Source organism: Balaenoptera acutorostrata, chromosome 3 (genome assembly GCF_949987535.1).
Source record: "Balaenoptera acutorostrata chromosome 3, mBalAcu1.1, whole genome shotgun sequence".
Taxonomy (NCBI): Eukaryota; Metazoa; Chordata; class Mammalia; order Artiodactyla; family Balaenopteridae; genus Balaenoptera; species Balaenoptera acutorostrata.
In genome coordinates this window covers 120,800,167-120,821,033 of record NC_080066.1, presented here as the reverse complement: position 1 = coordinate 120,821,033, position 20,867 = coordinate 120,800,167, and positions in this window count along the sequence as shown.

Sequence of the window (20,867 nt, the reverse complement as noted above, 5' to 3'; positions counted from 1 at the left end):
CTCCCACTTTCTTGCTACTTAATGCACTCAAATGATCTCATTTTATGTTCAGATCATTACTTAAATATATTTTAATAGGATATCTGAAAATGTGGTAGCACAGTGTCACCTATCTCTAACAGATCCAGATGAAGAGGTGGTACATGAAAGGGATAAGAACATTTAGTTTAAAGAAACCAAAGCGACAGTTACAGAAAGACAGAGAAGATGAAAAGGCAGAGGGCTATGTACCAGATGAAGGAACAAGAAAAAAACCCAGAAAAACAACTAAATGAAGTGGAGATAGGCAACCTTCCAGAAAAAGAATTCAGAATAATGATAGTGAAGATGATCCAGGACCTCGGAATAAGAATGGAGGCAAAGATTGAGAAGATGCAAGAAATGATTAACAAAGACCTAGAAGAATTAAAGAACAAACAAACAGAGATGACCAATACAATAACTGAAATGAAAACTACACTAGAAGGAATCAATAGCAGAATAACTGAGGCAGAAGAACGGATAAGTGACCTGGAAGACAGAATGGTGGAATTCACTGCTGCAGAACAGACTAAAGAAAAAAGAATGAAAAGAAATGAAGACAGCCTAAGAGACCTCTGGGACAACATTAAACGCAACAACATTCGCATTATAGGGGTCCCAGAAGGAGAAGAGAGAGAGAAAGGACCAGAGAAAATATTTGAAGAGATTATAGTCGAAAACTTCCCTAACATGGGAAAGGAAATAGCCACCCAAGTCCAGGAAGCACAGAGAGTCCCATACAGAATAAACCCAAGGAGAAACACGCCGAGACACATAGTAATCAAAGTGGCAAAAATTAAAGACACAGAAAAATTACTGAAAGCAGCAAGGGAAAAACGACAAATAACATACAAGGGAACTCCCATAAGGTTAACAGCTGATTTCTCAGCAGAAACTCTGCAAGCCAGAAGGGAGTGACATGATATACTTAAAGTGATGAAAGGGAAGAACCTACAACCAAGATTACTCTACCCGGCAAGGATCTCATTCAGATTCGATGGAGAAATCAAAAGCTTTACAGACAAGCAAAAGCTAAGAGAATTCAGCACCACCAAACCAGCTCTACAACAAATGCTAAAGGAACTTCTCTAAGTGGGAAACACAAGAGAAGAAAAGGACCTACAAAAACAAACCCAAAACAATTAAGAAAATGGTCATAGGAACATACATATCGATAATTACCTTAAATGTGAATGGATTAAATGCCCCAACCAAAAGACATAGACTGGCTGAATGGATACAAAAACAAGACCCATATATATGCTGTCTACAAGAGACCCACTTCAGACCTAGGGACACATACAGACTGAAAGTGAGGGGATGGAAAAAGATATTCCATGCAAATGGAAATCAAAAGAAAGCTGGAGTAGCTATACTCATATCAGATAAAATAGACTTTAAAATAAAGAATGTTACAAGAGACAAGGAAGGACACTACATAATGATCCAGGGATCAATCCAAGAAGAAGATATAACAATTATAAATATATATGCACCCAACATAGGAGCACCTCAATACATAAGGCAACTGCTAACAGCTATAAAAGAGGAAATCGACAGTAACACAATAATAGTGGGGGACTTTAACACCTCACTTACACCAATGGACAGATCATCCAAAATGAAAATAAATAAGGAAACAGAAGCTTTAAATGACACAATACACCAGATAGATTTAATTGATATATATAGGACATTCCATCCAAAAACGGCAGATTACACGTTCTTCTCAAGTGCGCACGGAACATTCTCCAGGATAGATCACATCTTGGGTCACAAATCAAGCCTCAGTAAATTTAAGAAAATTGAAATCATATCAAGCATCTTTTCTGACCACAACGCTATGAGATTAGAAATGAATTACAGGGAAAAAAACGTAAAAAAGACAAACACATGGAGGCTAAACAATACGTTACTAAATAACCAAGAGATCACTGAAGAAATCAAACAGGAAATAAAAAAATACCTAGAGACAAATGACAATGAAAACACGACGACCCAAAACCTATGGGATGCAGCAAAAGCGGTTCTAAGAGGGAAGTTTATAGCTATACAAGCCTACCTAAAGAAACAAGAAAAATCTCAAGTAAACAATCTAACCTTACACCTAAAGAAACTAGAGAAAGAAGAACAAACAAAACCCAAAGTTAGCAGAAGGAAAGAAATCATAAAGATCAGAGCAGAAATAAATGAAATAGAAACAAAGAAAACAATAGCAAAGATCAATAAAACTAAAAGTTGGTTCTTTGAGAAGATAAACAAAATTGATAAGCCATTAGCCAGACTCATCAAGAAAAAGAGGGAGAGGACTCAAATCAATAAAATCAGAACGAAAAAGGAGAAGTTACAACAGACACCGCAGAAATACAAAACATCCTAAGAGACTACTACAAGCAACTTTATGCCAATAAAATGGACAACCTGGAAGAAATGGACAAATTCTTAGAAAGGTATAACCTTCCAAGACTGAATCAGGAAGAAACAGAAAATATGAACAGACCAATCACAAGTAATGAAATTGCAACTGTGATTAAAAATCTTCCAACAAACAAAAGTCCAGGACCAGATGGCTTCACAGGTGAATTCTATCAAACATTTAGAGAAGAGCTAACACCCATCCTTCTCAAACTCTTCCAAAAAATTGCAGAAGAAGGAACACTCCCAAACTCATTCTATGAGGCCACCATCACCCTGATACCAAAACCAGACAAAGACACTACAAAAAAAGAAAATTACAGACCAATATCACTGATGAATATAGATGCAAAAATCCTCAACAAAATACTAGCAAACAGAATCCAACAACACATTAAAAGGATCATACACCACGATCAAGTGGGATTTATCCCAGGGATGCAAGGATTCTTCAATATACGCAAATCAATCAATGTGATACACCATATTAACAAATTGAAGAATAAAAACCATATGATCATCTCAATAGATGCAGAAAAAGCTTTTGACAAAATTCAACACCCATTTCTGATAAAAACTCTCCAGAAAGTGGGCATAGAGGGAACCTACCTCAACATAATAAAGGCCATATATGACAAACCCACAGCAAACATCATTCTCAATGGTGAAAAACTGAAAGCATTTCCTCTAAGATCAGGAACGAGACAAGGATGTACACTCTCACCACTATTATTCAACATAGTTCTGGAAGTCCTAGCCACGGCAATCAGAGAAGAAAAAGAAATAAAAGGAATACAAATTGGAAAAGAAGAAGTAAAACTGTCACTGTTTGCGGATGACATGATACTATACATAGAGAATCCTAAAACTGCCACCAGAAAACTGCTAGAGCTAATTAATGAATATGGTAAAGTTGCAGGTTACAAAATTAATGCACAGAAATCTCTTGCATTCCTATACACTAATGATGAAAAATCTGAAAGAGAAATTATGGAAACACTCCCATTTACCATTGCAACAAAAAGAATAAAATACCTAGGAATAAACCTACCTAGGGAGACAAAAGACCTGTATGCAGAAAACTATAAGACACTGATGAAAGAAATTAAAGATGATACAAATAGATGGAGAGATATACCATGTTCTTGGATTGGAAGAATCAACATTGTGAAAATGAGTATACTACCCAAAGCAATCTACAGATTCAATGCAATCCCTATCAAATTACCAATGGCATTTTTTACGGAGCTAGAACAAGTCATCTTAAAATTTGTATGGAGGCACAAAAGACCCCGAATAGCCAAAGCAGTCTTGAGGCAAAAAAATGGAGCTGGAGGAATCAGACTCCCTGACTTCAGACTATACTACAAAGCTACAGTAATCAAGACAATATGGTACTGGCACAAAAATAGAAACATAGATCAATGGAACAAGATAGAAAGCCCAGAGATTAACCCACGCACCTATGGTCAACTAATCTATGACAAAGGAGGCAAAGATATACAATGGAGAAAAGACAGTCTCTTCAATAAGTGGTGCTGGGAAAACTGGACAGCTACATGTAAAAGAATGAAATTAGAATACTCCCTAACACCATACACAAAAATAAACTCAAAATGGATTAGAGACCTAAATATAAGACTGGACACTATAAAACTCTTAGAGGAAAACATAGGAAGAACACTCTTTGACAATAAATCACAGCAAGATCTTTTTTGATCCACCTCCTAGAGTAATGGAAATAAAAACAAAAATAAACAAGTGGGACCTAATGAAACTTCAAAGCTTTTGCACAGCAAAGGAAACCATAAACAAGACAAAAAGACAACCCTCAGAATGGGAGAAAATATTTGCAAATGAATCAACTGACAAAGGATTAATCTCCAAAATATATAAACAGCTCATGCAGCTCAATATCAAAGAAACAAACACCCCAATCCAAAAATGGGCAGAAGACCTAAATAGACATTTCTCCAAAGAAGACATACAGACGGCCACGAAGCACATGAAAAGATGCTCAACATCACTAATTATTAGAGAAATGCAAATCAAAACTACAATGAGGTATCACCTCACTCCTGTTAGAATGGGCATCATCAGAAAATCTACAAACAACAAATGCTGGAGAGGGTGTGGAGAAAAGGGAACCCTCTTGCACTGTTGGTGGGAATGTAAATTGATACAGCCACTATGGAGAACAATATGGAGGTTCCTTAAAAAACTAAAAATAGAATTACCATATGACCCAGCAATCCCACTACTGGGCATATACCCAGAGAAAACCGTAATTCAAAAGGACACATGCACCCGAATGTTCATTGCAGCACTATTTACAATAGCCAGGTCATGGAAGCAACCTAAATGCCCATCAACAGACGAATGGATAAAGAAGTTGTGGTACATATATACAATGGAATATTACTCAGCCATAAAAAGGAACGAAATTGAGTCATTTGTTGAGACGTGGATGGATCTAGAGACTGTCATACAGAGTGAAGTAAGTCAGAAAGAGAAAAACAAATATCGTATATTAATGCATGTATGTGCAACCTAGAAAAATGGTACAGATGAGCCAGTTTGCAGGGCAGAAGTTGAGACACAGATGTAGAGAATGGACATATGGACACCAAGGGGGGAAAACTGCGGTGAGGTGGGGATGGTGGTGTGCTGAATTGGGTGATTGGGATTGACATGTATACACTGATGTGTATAAAACTGATGCCTAATAAGAACCTGCAGTATAAAAAAACAAACAAAACAACTAATACTAAACTTTCATTGGGTTATTTGTATGGAAATATGTTAATATAAATGTTTCAGACATTACATGAAATTTCTAAAAATCTTATATTTGTATTTGTATGGAAATATGTATGGAAATATGTTAATATAAATGTTTCAGACATTACATGAAATTTCTAAAAATCTTATATTTGTATTTGTATGGAAATATGTATGGAAATATGTTAATATAAATGTTTCAGACATTACAGGAAACTTCTAAAAAAAAAAAAAAAAAAAAGAAACCAAAGCATCAGGAATTCCCTGGTGGTCCAGTTGTTAGAACTCTGCGCTTCCATTGCAGGGAGCGTGGGTTTGATCCCTGGTCGGGGAACTAAGATCCTGCAGGCTGCTGCGGTGTGGCCAAAAAAACCCCAAAGTATCAATTTTCACCATAAAAACAGTCATATTGACTTAGCCAGACATTATATAATGGCTGATGCATTTTGCAACTCAAGTGTTGTGTCAATATTAAAATATACTACTACTGCTGAGGAATGGTAAGAGTCACGAATACTGATTTGGAAAGCCTATAGCTTTCTTCAGAAACCACATAGGAGGTAAGAGTACCTACTGCACAGAGCTAAAGAATTAATCGTCAAAGCCACACATGTTCAGTATCTTAGAGGTAATGTCACAAAGCAACCCTTTCCATGAGTATATACAGACAGAAGCATGAATGCTGCACTTCTACTGCTTGGCGATGTTATTTCTGGTACTATATAGTACTATCTTTTCTCTTAGTACCTCAGATTTCCTAAAGTGGGAACATATTTCTTCAATCAGCTGCCTGTTACTCTGGCAGTTTACAAGACAGAGAAACTTGATTACAGTGGTGCCATCTTACCCGCGGTTTCACTTTCCATGGTTTCTGGTACCTGAGGTCTGAAAACATTAAATTGAAAATTCTGGAAATAAATGAGTCACAAGTTTTAAATTGTGCACCGTTCTGAGTAGTGTTGATGAAATCTCATGCTGTCTTACTCCCTCCTGCTTGGTCATGAATTATCCCTTTGTCCAGCATGCCCCGCCCGTCAGTCACTTAGTAGCCGCCTTGGTTAGTAGATCGGCTATCAAGGTATCACAGTGTTTGTGTTCAAGTAGCCCTTGGTTTACTTTTTTTTTTTTTTTTTGGAGTATAGTTGATTTACAATGTTGTGTTAGTTTCAGGTGTACAGCAAAGTGAATCAGTTACACATAAACATATATCCACTCTTTTTTTAGATTCTTTTTCCATATAGGCCATTACAGAGTATTGAGTAGAGTTCCCTGGGCTATCCAGCAGGTTCTTACTAGTTATCTATTTTATATATAGTAGTGTGTATATGTCAATCTCAGTCTACAATTTATCCCTCCTTCTCCTTATCCCCTGGTAACCATAAGTTTGTTTTCTACATCTGTGACTCTACTTCTGTTTTACAAATAAGTTCATTTGTACCCCTTTTTTTAGATTCCACATGTAAGCAATATTGTATGATATTTGTCTTTCTGTGTCTGACTTACTTCACTCAGTATGACAATCTCTAGGTCCATCCATGTTGCTGCAAATGGCATTATTTCATTCTTTTTAATGGCTGAGTAATATTCCATTGAATATATGTACCACATCTTCTTTATCCATTCCTCTGTTGATGGACATTTAGGTTACTTCCATGTCCTGGCTATTGTATTGTAAATAGTGCTGCAATGAACATTGGGGTGCATGTATCTTTTCAAATTATGGTTTTCTCTGGGTATATGCCTAGGAGTAGGATTGCTGGGTTATATGGTAGTTTTATTTTTAGTTTTTTAAGGAACCTCCATACTGTTCTCCATAGTGGCTGTATCAATTTTTACGTTCCCACCAACAGTGCAAGAGTGTTCCCTTTTCTCCACACCCTCTCCAGCATTTATTGTTTATAGATTTTTTGAAGGTGGTCATTCTGACTGGTGTGAGGTGATACCTCACTGTGGTTTTGATTTGCATTTCTCTTATAATTAGTGATGTTGAACATCTTTTCATGTGCTTTTTGGCCCCAAAGTGCAAGAGTAGTGATGCTGGCAATTAGGATATGCCAAAGAGAAGCCGTTAGGTGCTTCCTTTAAGTGAAAGGGGGAAAGTTCTCTACTTAATAAGGGAAGAAAAAACATCATATGCTGAAGTTGTTAAGATCTAAGGTAAGAAAGAATCTTCTATCTGTGAAATTGTGAAAAAGGAAAAAGAAATTTGTGCTAGTTTTGCTATCACACCTCAAACTGCAAAAGTTACACCCACAATGTCTGATAAATGCTTAGTTAAGATGAAAAAGGCATTAAATTTGTACAATAATATTGAGAGAGAGACCACATGACTTTTATTACATTGTATTGTTATAATTGCTCTATTTTATTATTAGTTATTGTTGTTAATCTCTTACTGTGCCTACTTTATAAATTAAACTTTATCATAAGTATGTATATGTATAGGAAAAAACATAGTATATATAAGGTTCAGTACTATCCATGGTTTCAGGCATCCACTGGGGGTCTTGGAATGTATCCCCCATGGAGAAGCAGGGAGTACTGTAGAAAGTACTTAGGATAAGTTGAACTAATTAAGCTGGGGTGTTTCTTACTAGGGAGGGGGCACTGGAATGGAGCCTTTGGAAACAGTTCCTGTGGTAGACAGGCACACAGTGAGAGACCGGGATCAAACTGGTGTGGAAGATGTGGGGATGGCACTCCACATCCCATCTTCAAGGTAAGACTTTCTGCCCAGCTGCAGGGAGTGCAGTGAGCTGGCAGCCTCCGGCTGGCACCTACTTCCATGTCTGCCTCAGCTACAGAGAGCCACTTTACCCAAGGTCACCCCTTCCTCGGTGATCTAGTGAATCTAGTTAATAAATGACGAGCGAGTACAAAGGCAGGATCATCTTGGCCTAATGTGAGACACTCTGACAGGCATTCCTCACTCTAGAGCTCCCTGTTGGGTTGACTGAAGTTTTGTAAAGCCTGAGTTGGAGTTCGACTTCCCCTTTTTCCCAGCCCTGCCTTCTCCCCCTTCCTTTCATAGGTGTTGATCCCTTGAACCCAAAGCTCCGTCTCAGTATTTACTTCTAGAGGACCCAACCTCAGATGCTAGTAATCCACAGATTCAGAAAGAGGAGAAGGCAGGACTTGCACATGTTGGCGCTAGTCACTCCATGGCTCTTCTTACTTTTGTTGCTTTTCTGTTGCTAAAGGCCATGTTTTAATTCTGCCCACTTTTTCTCATTCTATCAGTCAGAGTTCTACCAGGAAACAGATGGGTATTCCATTTTGAGGGAGGCACTCTTCAATGACTGAGGAGTTTCTAATGGACTATTAACAAAGGTGTGGGCAGGGTTAAGGAAGACCAGCAGGGGATGTAACACCTCCAGGCATGAAGGAACGGTACCCACAGCCTGGAGCGAACTCTAGGAAAGGACTGCCCAACAGAAACTTGAAGCCTTCAGGGAATTCCCTGGTGGTCCAGTGGTTAGGACTCCATGCTCCCACTGCAGGGGGCATGGCCTTGGTCAGGAAACTAAGATCCCACAAGCTGTGTGGGTAGCCAAAAAAAAAATTCCTTAAAACTAATCCAGAACATAAAAAAATAAAGTTTCCCAATTCTTAAAAAAAAAAGAAAAAGAAACTTGAAGCCTTCAGTAAAGGAACTCAGTCACGAGAATATGACTCTTTTTTTCTGATCTCCTGACTGTACCTCCCTGGTATTGTACCATACCCAGTCAGATGCCAGAGAATAAGGGAACCCTTCAAAGCAGTTCTAAAGGTCTGTGCTCTAGGGGCACAGAGCAAAGTGGCAAAGAGTGGGCTGGGAGAAGCAGAAAGAGAATACCCCACACGTTGTCTTTATTCCTTTACTCTCTGTTTCTGAATAATATTATGCAATATCCTCTATATCCAAGATGGTATGTGTGTGATATTTGTTGATCAGGGGACTGAACTGATGAGTTTCATCAGTGGGTAGGAAAGGAATTTAATGTTTGTTGAGTACCAACTTTGTATCAGTGAGCTTAATATTTCACATGCAAATCCCATCTTCCAGGATAGGTATTATTTATTGAATGCCCATGTTGTGTCAGACACTATTCTAGGAGTCAGAGGTACAGGAGTGAACCGGACAAAGTCCTGCACTCATGGACTTTGTATGCTAGTGAAGGGAGACAGAGAAGAACAAACAAGCAAATAAATGAACAAGAGGACTGCAGTGATAAGTTATGGAAAAGTCGTCATCTGCTTAGATAAAGCTGTCTGGAAAGGCATCTCTGGACAGTGACATTTGATTTAAGATTGGGGAGTAGGAAAGCAGAACATTCTGTGCAGAGGGAAGAATTAACGAGAAAGTCGTACTTCATTGTCTGAAGTTTGATTACCAAAGACTTAAAAACAAAAACGAAAGAGGCATATTAAATGCATTCTAGTATGTCAGAAACAAGGCTCTAAGGTGGAAACTAACTTGGCATATGTAAACAAGAAACACAGAGGCAGGTGGAGAGTGGTCAGAGATGAAGTAGAAGACACAGACAGAGGTCCAATCAGGTAGGGACTTTTGGCTGTGGAAATGAATGTGAGCTTTATTCTAAGTGTAGTGGGAAGCCATAGGAAGTTTTAAGGAAGAGAATGATGTTATTTGTGTTTTTTATCATATAACTTCACTTTTTTGCTTTACTAACTCATTATTCAGGTCTCTTAGGTTAAATCACTTAATGAATACATCACTCAACTTTTTATTGAATGAATAAATGAATGCGTTCATGATGAATAAATGAATTGATTTCTTTTCAAGGGCAAGATTCTTCATGCCCCATTACTAAACAAAGTTCTATCTTCAGCTGTGTAGCTCAACGGCTTCTCTTTCTCTCATTTCAAAAAGAAAGTCAAGTAATCCTTTTGATTAAATTTTCTCTTTGGTAAAAAAAATTTTTTGAGAAAAAGAATTGGATCTCCTATTTATCTTTGTCATTGGGTTGATATTAGTAGCAGCAGTAAAAGTCTAAATATCCAGCAAGCAAAGCTATGAAAAGCCTTTGGATTCCCAGATAGCGTAGAGGATGCTTGACAAGTTGCAATAGATGAGTAAGTTAATGAGCAACGGTATGAAAATATTTAGTATCCTACTAATTTCCAATCATCAATAGCCTGAATGTCTTTTAAGAACCCATATAGGCCAATTTTATGTACTCTTACACCATCTCCTCCAAAATCATCCTCCTTCACTCCCTGCTGCCATCCTCTCCCCATTTATGTACTCTTTCCTTCTTGTCTATTTTAGTGTCCATGTCCCTAAGAACCTCATGAGCTCAAGTTTCTTTAAGAAAAAAAAATAGGGAATACCCTAGAGGTCCAGTGGTTAGGATTCCACGCTCTCACTGTTGTGGGCCTGGGTTCAATGCCTGGTCAGGGAACTAAGATCCTGCAAGCTGCACAACACGGCCAAAAAAAAAAAAGAAAAAAAATAAACTGGGCTTCCCTGGTGGCGCAGTGGTTGAGAATCTGCCTGCCAATGCAGGGGACACGGGTTCAAGCCCTGGTCTGGGAAGATACCACATGCCGCGGAGCAACTAGGCCCATGAGCCACAATTACTGAGCCTGCGCGTCTGGAGCCTGTGCTCCGCAACAAGAGAGGCCGCGCACCGCGATGAAGAGTGGCCCCCGCTCGCCGCAACTTGAGAAAGCCCTCGCACAGAAACGAAGACCCAATACAGCCAAAAATAAATAAATAAATAAATAAATAAATTTATAAAGGAGTGGCCCCCGCTTGCCGCAACTAGAGAAAGCCCTTGCACGGAAACGAAGACCCAACACAGCCAAAAATAAATAAATAATAAAAATAAAGGAATTCCTTTAAAATAAATAAATAAATAAAGGAGACATGGATGCATCCCACTATGGTAGATACAAGGGGATGTGAAAATACCATTAAATAGCAACATACAATAAAATATGCATTCATTCTCTCATTTAGCAAATAGCTTTTGGGTGCTTGCTATGCACCAGGCACTGTGCTAGGCACGTGGAACACATGGGGAACAAGGAAGACAGCCCCCAGGGAGATTATAATCCATGGGGAAAGACAAAAAAGACAACTGAACTCAAGAATATGAAGGAGATATCCAGGATAGTTGATCAATTCATTGGGAAGTGAGGGAGAAGGAAAAGGAAAGGATGACTCTCAGTTTCCCAGTTGGACAACTGAGAGAGAACGTGGTAGTGCCCCTTACCGAGACAGGAACACAGCAGGGGAGCAGGTTTGGAAGAGAGGAAGAAGACAATCTGTTTGGTTTAGGACGTGCTGAGTGAATAAAAGTAAAGCAATGCAAATTATTTGCAGAAAAAAATAAAAATTCAATGGTCTTGGAAAATTGTATGTAAGCCTGTTTTCAGAAGGCTTACTTTTTATTTTGAAATAAGTTTAAGATCTTCAGAAAAGCTGCAAATATAGAATTCCTGTATACCCTTCACCTAGCTTCCCCTAATGTCAACATCTAATATAACTGTATTACAATGATCAAAAATATGAAATTAACATTAGCACAAAACATTAAACTATAGACTTTATTGGGATTTCCCTTTTTTTGCCCAGGGATCAAATCTAGTATACTACATGGTATTTAGTTGTCATGTCTCCTCAATCTTCTATGACAATCTTCTGTGACAGTCTCTTATTCTTTCCTTGCCTTTCATGACCTGGACACTTTCGAATATCCCTAGTTTGAGTTTGTCTGATGCTTTCTCATGTTTAGACCGTGGTTGTAGATTTGGGGGGAAGAATATCACAGAGTAGTGTGCCTTTCTCATCACAGTCTATCAGAGGGTACACATAATATCAATCTGTCTAGTTACTGGTATTGTTAACCCTGATTATTTGGATAAGGTGGTATCTACCAGGTGTCTCCAATGTAAAGTTACTGTTTTTCTCTTCCATACTCTATTCATTTGAAGGGAGTTACTAAGTCCAGCCTACTTTCAAGAGAGGGGAATTTAGCTCTACCTCCTGGAGGGAGGAGTATCAAAGAACTCAACAGTAAGTTCAACAGTAAGAACCTCATTATCTGCAATATATTTACTTATATGTTCGACCCTAGTATATATGCAAAATAGTTCTAAAATTAGTAATCCATACCCTGCGATAAATGAATTTACCAATCAGACTTAGATGTTTGTGTACAAGTCTTTTTGTCTATGGCCTTACAGTATCTAATCAAAACACTTTTTTCAAAGTTATTTAGGTGAGCTCCTTTCTTCCCCATCCCCTTCAGTATGGTTATGTTATACATTTGTAATACAGTTAGATTTATTTGCCATAGCCTACATTTCATCTTGGGCTCGCCTGCCATTCAAGCTGATTTTTTAAAATTTGCGTGCAGTAAAATTAATAATTTGTGGCGTACCGTTCTATGGGTTTTGACAAATGCATAGTCATATATCCACTACCACTGTACCATACAGAACAGTTCAAAATCATTTTAAAGTTAACATTTAAGCCAAAAACTTATTTTATCTGAATTATGTGGAGAATCCTTTTTTTTTATTTTTAAATTTTATTTATTTTTGGCCATGCCAAGTGGCTTGTGGGATCTTAGTTCCCTGACCAGGGATTGAACCCATATCCTCAGCAGTGAAAGTGTGGAGTCCTAACCACTGGACCACCAGGGAATTCCCTATGTGTAGAATTCTTAACTTTACCAGTTCCGTTCATGAGGCTTATTAATCTTTTAGCAAACTAGAAAGATACTGAAATATATAAGACCATTGAAAGCAAAATAAATATCTTTTAATCTTTGCAAAACAAAACTCCAATAAAGGTTACCTTTGAGACTTTCTACAAGTTCAAAGTTAAGAATGCTTAAACAGATGTATCCCTTGTGACTTTTTTTCTTTAGTCAGGGATTAAATCGATCACACAAATCTGACATTGAGTATACAAAAAGAAATGCAGAATCAAAATGAATTATAAGACTCATCAAATTTAATTAAAATACATTTGAAAACAAAGTAACTGAATTTTAAAATATTGTTTCTCACAGAAGTAATTTCCATGACCCATTCTAGCTCAAATACACTGCCAAACAACCTCACCTGCTTTTACATAATTGTCCTTCAACTAGGTTTGTCTCCTAATGAAGTGGTGGCATAAAGTTGCAGGAGGGAAGGAAGAGAGAAACTACAGGAAGGTTAAGAAGTGGGGGAAGGGACTTCCCTGGTGGCACAGTGGTTAAGAACCCGCCAGCCAATGCAGGGGACACGGGTTTGAGCCCTGGTCCGGGAAGATCCCACATGCCTCAGAGCAACTAAGCCCGTGCACCACAACTACTAAGCTTGCACTCTAGAGCCTGCGAACCACAACTACTGAGCCCACGTGCCACAACTACTGAATCCCTCGTGCCTAGAGCCTGTGCTCTGCAGCAAGAGAAGCTACCGCAATGAGAAGCTTGCGCACCACAATGAAGAGTAGCCTCCGCTCGCCGCAACTGGAGAAAGCCTGCGCATAGCAACGAAGACCCAACGCAGCCAAAAATAAAGTAAATAAATAAAAAAAAAGAAGTGGGGGAAAAGCAGAAGCGTCAGTCTCTGCAGCTTCAGGTGAGGGCTGAATGAGGTGAGGTGGGTGTAGCCTGGCTCTGGGCCATGATGCTGGCTTCACCTGCCCTGTGACCTCAAGGAGCAGGAGTAGAGATGGAATGGATCCAACAGGCGGTACCCTAATTCAAGCACACGTGTCTACTCTCCCACTAAGTCCGTATCTACAGGATAACACTCAATGACTCACCACACACAAGCCTACTACTTAGTTTAAAAAACAACAGCACGGACTTACCTTGTGGTCCAGTGGTTAGGACTCTGAGCTCCCACTGCAGGGGGCACAGGTTTGATCCCTGGTCGGGGATCCTGCAAGCTGTGTGGCCAAAAAAAAAAAAAAAGAACGAACAAGAACAATGAAAACAACAAAAATGTACAGTCTAACCTCAAGAATAAGCAGATGGTACCATTTTAATTTATCAAACTCTATTAACAATGTACAGCTGCTGATGAAGACAGCAAGAAACCATTTGAGAAGGTTCTTTCCAAGACTTTGCCCACCAACCAGAATTAATCCACTAAATCCACTACAATTCTACTACTAAATATACCCATCCTTTTAGCCTCAGGAGTCACCATGACTTGAGCTCACCTTAGCTTCATAGAAAGCAATCACATAACAAATGCCTCAAACACTTTGTATGACTACCACCTTAGAAGTTTATTTTACATTTCCTAAAGACATAATATTTTCAAACACTGTTTACCATCTATGATTTATATGAGTCTACATTTTTCATTACAGCAGGTTTTCACAGAACAACCTTCTTAAGTATATGTTTCCTCCACCAAATAATATTTTACTTTACAACAAATCAATAGGATCCAGGGCAATTTTTACTGATTTATAAAGCTTTTGTGGGGCAAGGTTGCTAGTTGAGATCCCAGAAATATGTGGCATGATGTCATCCAGGCCAGTGAGTCTGAGAAGCCTGATAACTTACGATTTTTTCCTGGATCATGTGGGATTATGTTTTGTTTGTTTCTTTATCATCTCCTACAATGTGATGAAAGAGATACTGGGAATTCATCTTCACATGTCACTCTATTTTGGAAGTTTCTGGAATTATTTGAATGTTTTGATTATTATGGTTGATTTAGAATGACAAATTTTCTTTCTAGTTATAAAATTTAAAAGCGTGTTAATTATGTCCTTGTTCACTTCACAACATTGTACATCTTGATACATCTGAAGGAAACTCCAAAGGGTCTCCACTATTATATCAACTTTACTGTTCTTAATAATTGTTTCACTCTACACAAGTTACCCCTCTGGACTAACCAGTCTTCTATAACTGGAGGAACATCTGATATCAACTCTCAGTCAACTTCATTAACAATGAGAATAATTGAGTAATAGATATTTGTATTTGGAACATATCATGAGATCCTGGGAAATAATTGCCATCACTTTTCTAGGGACATTTTTCTTGAACTTATATTAAAATGAATTTATATTCCTTTACACATGTGTGAACTGATGGCAAAAAGAACTATCTTGAAAGTAATTTTGGGGGCAAGCAAAATTTGGCTGGGATATTAAGTTTCCTGCAAATAACCACAAAAGTAAAAATTCACTTTACAACCATTAGGTACTATGACTAACCTTGACTCTATTTTAACTTCTAATATTTTCAAGATCTCATACCTATGCTATCTTAAATATCTCTTTTTTTTTTCTATTTTTTCCTTTATTCTTGCCATCTAAAATATCTCATTCCCAAAGGCAGCAGTGCAGAAATTTTGCACCTTTGCACATTTCAGCATTAGAAGCCCTTGTGACCCTTGAACTTTTAAGCATGTGCATTTTTAGAAACAACATTATGGGAGACCATGACATTGTCACTAATGTAACTATGAGGTGTATGACTCTGTGTCTCAGCTGGACAAGACAAAGTGCAAAGATATCCCTCTGAACTCGGGAGAGCAATGAATCACTCTACGAATGTCTTCTGTTTGATTATCATTCTTCATGGCCTTTATCCCTCCTCTTACCCTCACCCCACTTCCTCCTTCAAAAAAGTACAACTTTGGCTTTGTGACTCACTCACTGGTAGCCTTGATATGAATCTAGAATTCAAGACCAAATGTCATTTCTCCCTACAGTTGGGTGATTAAAATTCAAAAAAGGGTTTTTGTTTGTGTGTTTATAAAGGATTTTTTAAAAGAATAACAGCTAACCAGTGGCTACACCATCTAGAATATGAGGTATCCAAGGCCGCAGTGATGGGAGAAAAGAGCTGGAGAACTACATTCGACGCTGTTAAAGACCAGGTCTGGAAGTGGTTTATATTATTCCTATTTACATTTTTTTGGCCAGAACTAAGTACATGGGTCCACCTAACGGCAAGTGGGAGGAGGGGGGTAAAACTTCATCTACCTGTCTGCTCAGGAATAATGATTACACAGCATTGCCTCTGACAGAGAGAGAGAGAGCTTCTCACACACCAAAGTTCCTCAACAGGGACATGGACTGCTGGGTGACAACCTTACAGAGTCTGAATTCTGCCAGGCTCATGAAGCTTTCTTTACCATTCTCAAGGGGCAGTTTTTACTATCCTGGCCCCCTCTCACTTGACTATTTTTCTAATGTGTACTAATTTTTCATTTTATTTTCAATTGAAAATATGGGTCAGAGGTTAAAAACCATTCATTCAAACCTACAGAAACAAGGAAAATACTGAGGGAACAAACTGAAATCATAAAGATTTGTGATGGATAAGGTAGTGTTCCCTTAAGCCCTCCAGCCCAGTGCCTACAATAGTTATGTTTACTTTATACTGTAGTCTACTAAGTGTGCAATAGCATATTATGTCTAAAAACAATGTACATACCTTAACTGAAACTACTTTATTGCTAGAAAATGCTAACCATCATCTGAGCCTTCAGGAAGTCATAATCTTTTTGCTGGTAAAGGGTCTTATCTCAGTGTTGATGGCTGCTGACTGATCAGGGTGATGGTTGCTGAAGGTTGTGGGTGCCTGGGGCAATTTCTTAAAAATAAGAAAACAGTGAAGTTTGCTGCATCAAATGAATTTTCCTTAAGATGTCTCTGTAGCATGCAGTGCTGTTTGATAGCATTTTACCCACAGTCGAACTTCCTTCAAAATTGGAGTCAATCCTCTCAAACTCTGCTACTGCTTAATCAACTAAGTTTATGGAATATTCTAAATCCTTTGTTGTCATTTCAACAGTCTTCACAGCATCTTTGCCAGGAATAGACTCCATCTCAAGAAATCAATTTCTTTGCTCATCTGTAAGAAGCAAGACCTCATCCATTCAAGTTTTATCATGAGATTGCAGCAATTCAATCACATCTTCAGGCTCCACTTCTAATTCTAGTTCTCTAGCTGTTTCCACTACATCTGCAGTGACTTCTTCCACTGAAGTCTTGAACCCCTCACAGTCACCCATGAGGGTTGGAATCAACTTCTTCCAAACTCCTGTTAAGGTTGATATTTTGATGTCTTCCCATGAGTCACACATGTTCTTAATGGCATCTAGAACAGTGAAGGTTTTCAATTTACTTTGCCCAGATTCATCAGAGGAATCATTATCTATGGCAGCTATGGCCTTACTAAATGTATTTCTTAAGCAATAAGACTTGATGGGAAATTCCCTGGCAGTCCAGTGGTTAGGGATCTGCTCTTTCACTGTCGAGGGCCCAGGTTCAATCCCTGGTGGGGGAACTAAGATCCCACAAGCTGCGCTGCACAGCCAGAAGAAAAAAAGAGTTGAAAGTTGAAATTACCCCTTTTTTGGTGGGGGGGGGGCCGTGCCATGTGGCATGTGGGATCTTAGTTCCCTGACCAGGGATCGAACCCCCGCCCCCTGCATTGGAAGTGCAGAGTCTTAACCACTGGACCGCCAAGGAAGTCCCTGAAATTATCCCTTGATTCATGGGCTGCAGAATGGATGTTGTGTTAGCAGGGATGAAAACAACATGAATTTCATTGTCCATCTCCATCAGAGCTCTTGGGTGATCAGGTGCATTTTCAAAGAGCAGTAATATATTGAAAGGACTCTTTTTCTGAGCAGTAGGTCTCAACAATGGGCTTAAAATATTCAGTAAGCCATGGGGTAAACAGACGCGCTGTCATCCAGGCTGTGTAGTTCCATTTATAGAGCACAGGCCGAGTGGATTTAGCATAAGTCTTAATGACCCTAGGATTTTCAGAATGGTAAATGAGCATTAGCGTCAAATTAAAGTCACCAGCTGCATTAGCCCCTAACAAGAAAGTCAGCCTGTCCTTTGAAGCTTTGAAGCCAGGTATTGAATTCTCCTCTCTACCTATGAAAGTCCTTGATAGCATCTTCTTCCAAGAGAAGGCTGTTTTCATCTACACTGAAAATCTGTTGTTTAATGCAGCCACCTTCATTAATTATCCTAGCTAGATCTTCTAGTGCTTCTACATCTGCACTTGCTGCTTAACCCTGCATTTTGATGTTATGGAGACAGCTTCTTTCCTTAAACCACATGAACCAACTTCTGCTAGCTTCAAACTTTTTTTCTTCTTCACCTCTCTCAGCCTTCCTAGAACTGAAGAGAGTTAGGGCCTTGCTCTGGATTAGGCTTTGGCTTAAGGAAATGTTGTAGCAGGTTTGATCTTCTGTCCAGACCACTAAAACTCTCTCCATTACAGCAATCAGGCTGTTTTGCTTTCTTATCATTCTTGTGTTCCCTGGATTAGCACTTTTAATTTCCTTCAAGAACTTTTCCTTTGCCTTCACAACTTGGCTAACTGTTTGTTGCCAAGAGACCTAGCTTTTGGCCTGTCTTGGCTTTTGACATGCCTTGCTCACAAAGCTTTTGATTTAAAGTGAGAGATGTGGGACTCATCATTTCACTTGAAGACTTAGAGACCATTGTAGGGCTATTAACTGGCCTAATTTCAATATTGTTGTGTCTCTGGGAATAGGAAGGTCTGAGAAGAAGAAGAGAGACAGGGGAACGGCCAGCAGGTGGAGGAATCAGAACACACACATTTATTGGTTAAGTTCGCCATCTTAAATGGGCACGGGTTCATGGTGGCCCAAAACAGTTACAATAGTAACATCAAAGATCACATATCACAGATCACCACAACAAATACAATAATAATGAAAAAGTTTGAATTATTGTGAGAATTACCTAAACGTGACACAGAGACATGGAGTGAGCAAATGCTGTTGGAAAAATTGTGCCAATAGAATTACTTGATGGAGGGTTGCCACAAACCTTCAATTTATAAAAAGCACAGTATCTGCAAAGCGCAATTAAGCAAAGCACAACAAAATGAGGTATGCCTGTATATGTTATGCTTTATACATTGCAGTATTCAAGGCTCAAATTGTCCCAAGTTTGGCCAGTGTGAAATCCTTCAAGTTGACCCCTGTATCCACACAATTCCAGTGGTATTGATAGCACTCCTGCTTTCTGGCATAGCAAGAGGTATCAGGCTCATCTGGTACATTTCCTGCCCCAGACCTAGGATCAGCCATTTTTTTCAAGGAACCCCTCTTCCTTTTGTTGAGAAATGGCTTTCAGAGACTATGATCAGCACTGGGGATGCTCACTTCTACCAGACTGTCATTATTTCTATGCCCTCTCAGTAAATAAAGCTAGGAAATATGTGAATTTCAGAAAGAAAACTAAATCATGCATTCATATGGATATTTCCAATTTAAGTGAAAAATTAAATCATCAATTATTATATTTGTATTCCTTTGCTTTCACACTGAAAATCTTGGTTTTAATGACATTAACATGATTGCATATTTGCTTATGCATATACATAACATATACATATATAATGTATATTATGCGTAAAATAGTTTCAAAGCAACAATACTAGTATTACTACTAACAATAGAACTAATAGTACTAACAAGAGAACTATCAATTGTGGGAATTCCCTCGTGGTCCAGTGGTTAGGACTCCAAGCTTTCACTTACATGCTTTCACTTGCACAAGCTGTGTGGTCAAAAAAAAAAAAAAAAAAAAAGAACTACGAATTGAAACTAAATATTTCATTGTGGTTCTTTTTGCTCTTTAGGATATAACTCACCATGGAGCTACATTAAAAGTTTGAGTTTTAATGTCATTTGAAATAATTTTTTTTTTCTGTGTGGTTTGTACTATCAATTTTACATACTCCTAGGTTCATTTGTATCCATTTGTTTCAGATTTGTAGTTTTTTTCCTTTTTGATCCAAGTTTTTTAATTATATGAAATGTTCACATGGTTCCAAAATCAAAACTATAAAACAAGGTGCAGTCAGAGAAGCTTTTTAAACACTTTTTGTCCCTCCTTTTCACAATAAAGGTGTTTTTTAAGGTTATGAAATTGGACTGAATTGTTAAAGAGAACCTGATACCAGAGGGAGATTCAACAGAGTGCATTGTTAGTAACAGTTACAGGGGGGAAATTTCATGTTAATGAAATAAGCCTTATTCAAATCAGTAAACATATTATAGATCCAAAATAAATTTTACACAAAAATAAATTTTCTTGTCTTCCTGGTGAAGTGCCGTTCCTGATCTTTTCAGCTAGGATCCAATCAACTATGGGGTGGGGGAGGGACTGGGGGGGACGGTGTGGACAGAGACACGGAAGTCTCTACTTCAACAAGAGGAAAACAAAAGAGCTTCCTGCAAATTGGAAAAAAAATTCCAAAATTTCCTATATACAAACAACAACTAAGTGGAAATACAGAAAAGGGAAAAATTCTTATTAAAAAGGATACCTGGGCTTCCCTGGTGGTGCAGTGGCTGAGAATCTGCCTCCTAATGCAGGGGACACAGGTTCGAGCCCTGATCTGGAACGATCCCACATGCCATGGGGCAACTGGGCCCGTGCGCCCCAACTACTGAAGCCTGTGCACCTAGAGCCCGTTCTCCAAAACGAGAGAGAGGCCACCACAGTGAGAAGCCCGCGCACCACAACGAAGAGTAGCCCCCTCTCACCGCAGCTAGAGAAAGACTGCATGCAGCAACAAAGACCCAATGCAGCCAAAAATAAATAAATTAAAAAAAAAAAAAAAAAAAAAGGATACCTGCACACAAACCCTGTGGCTAAACCTAATAAAAAT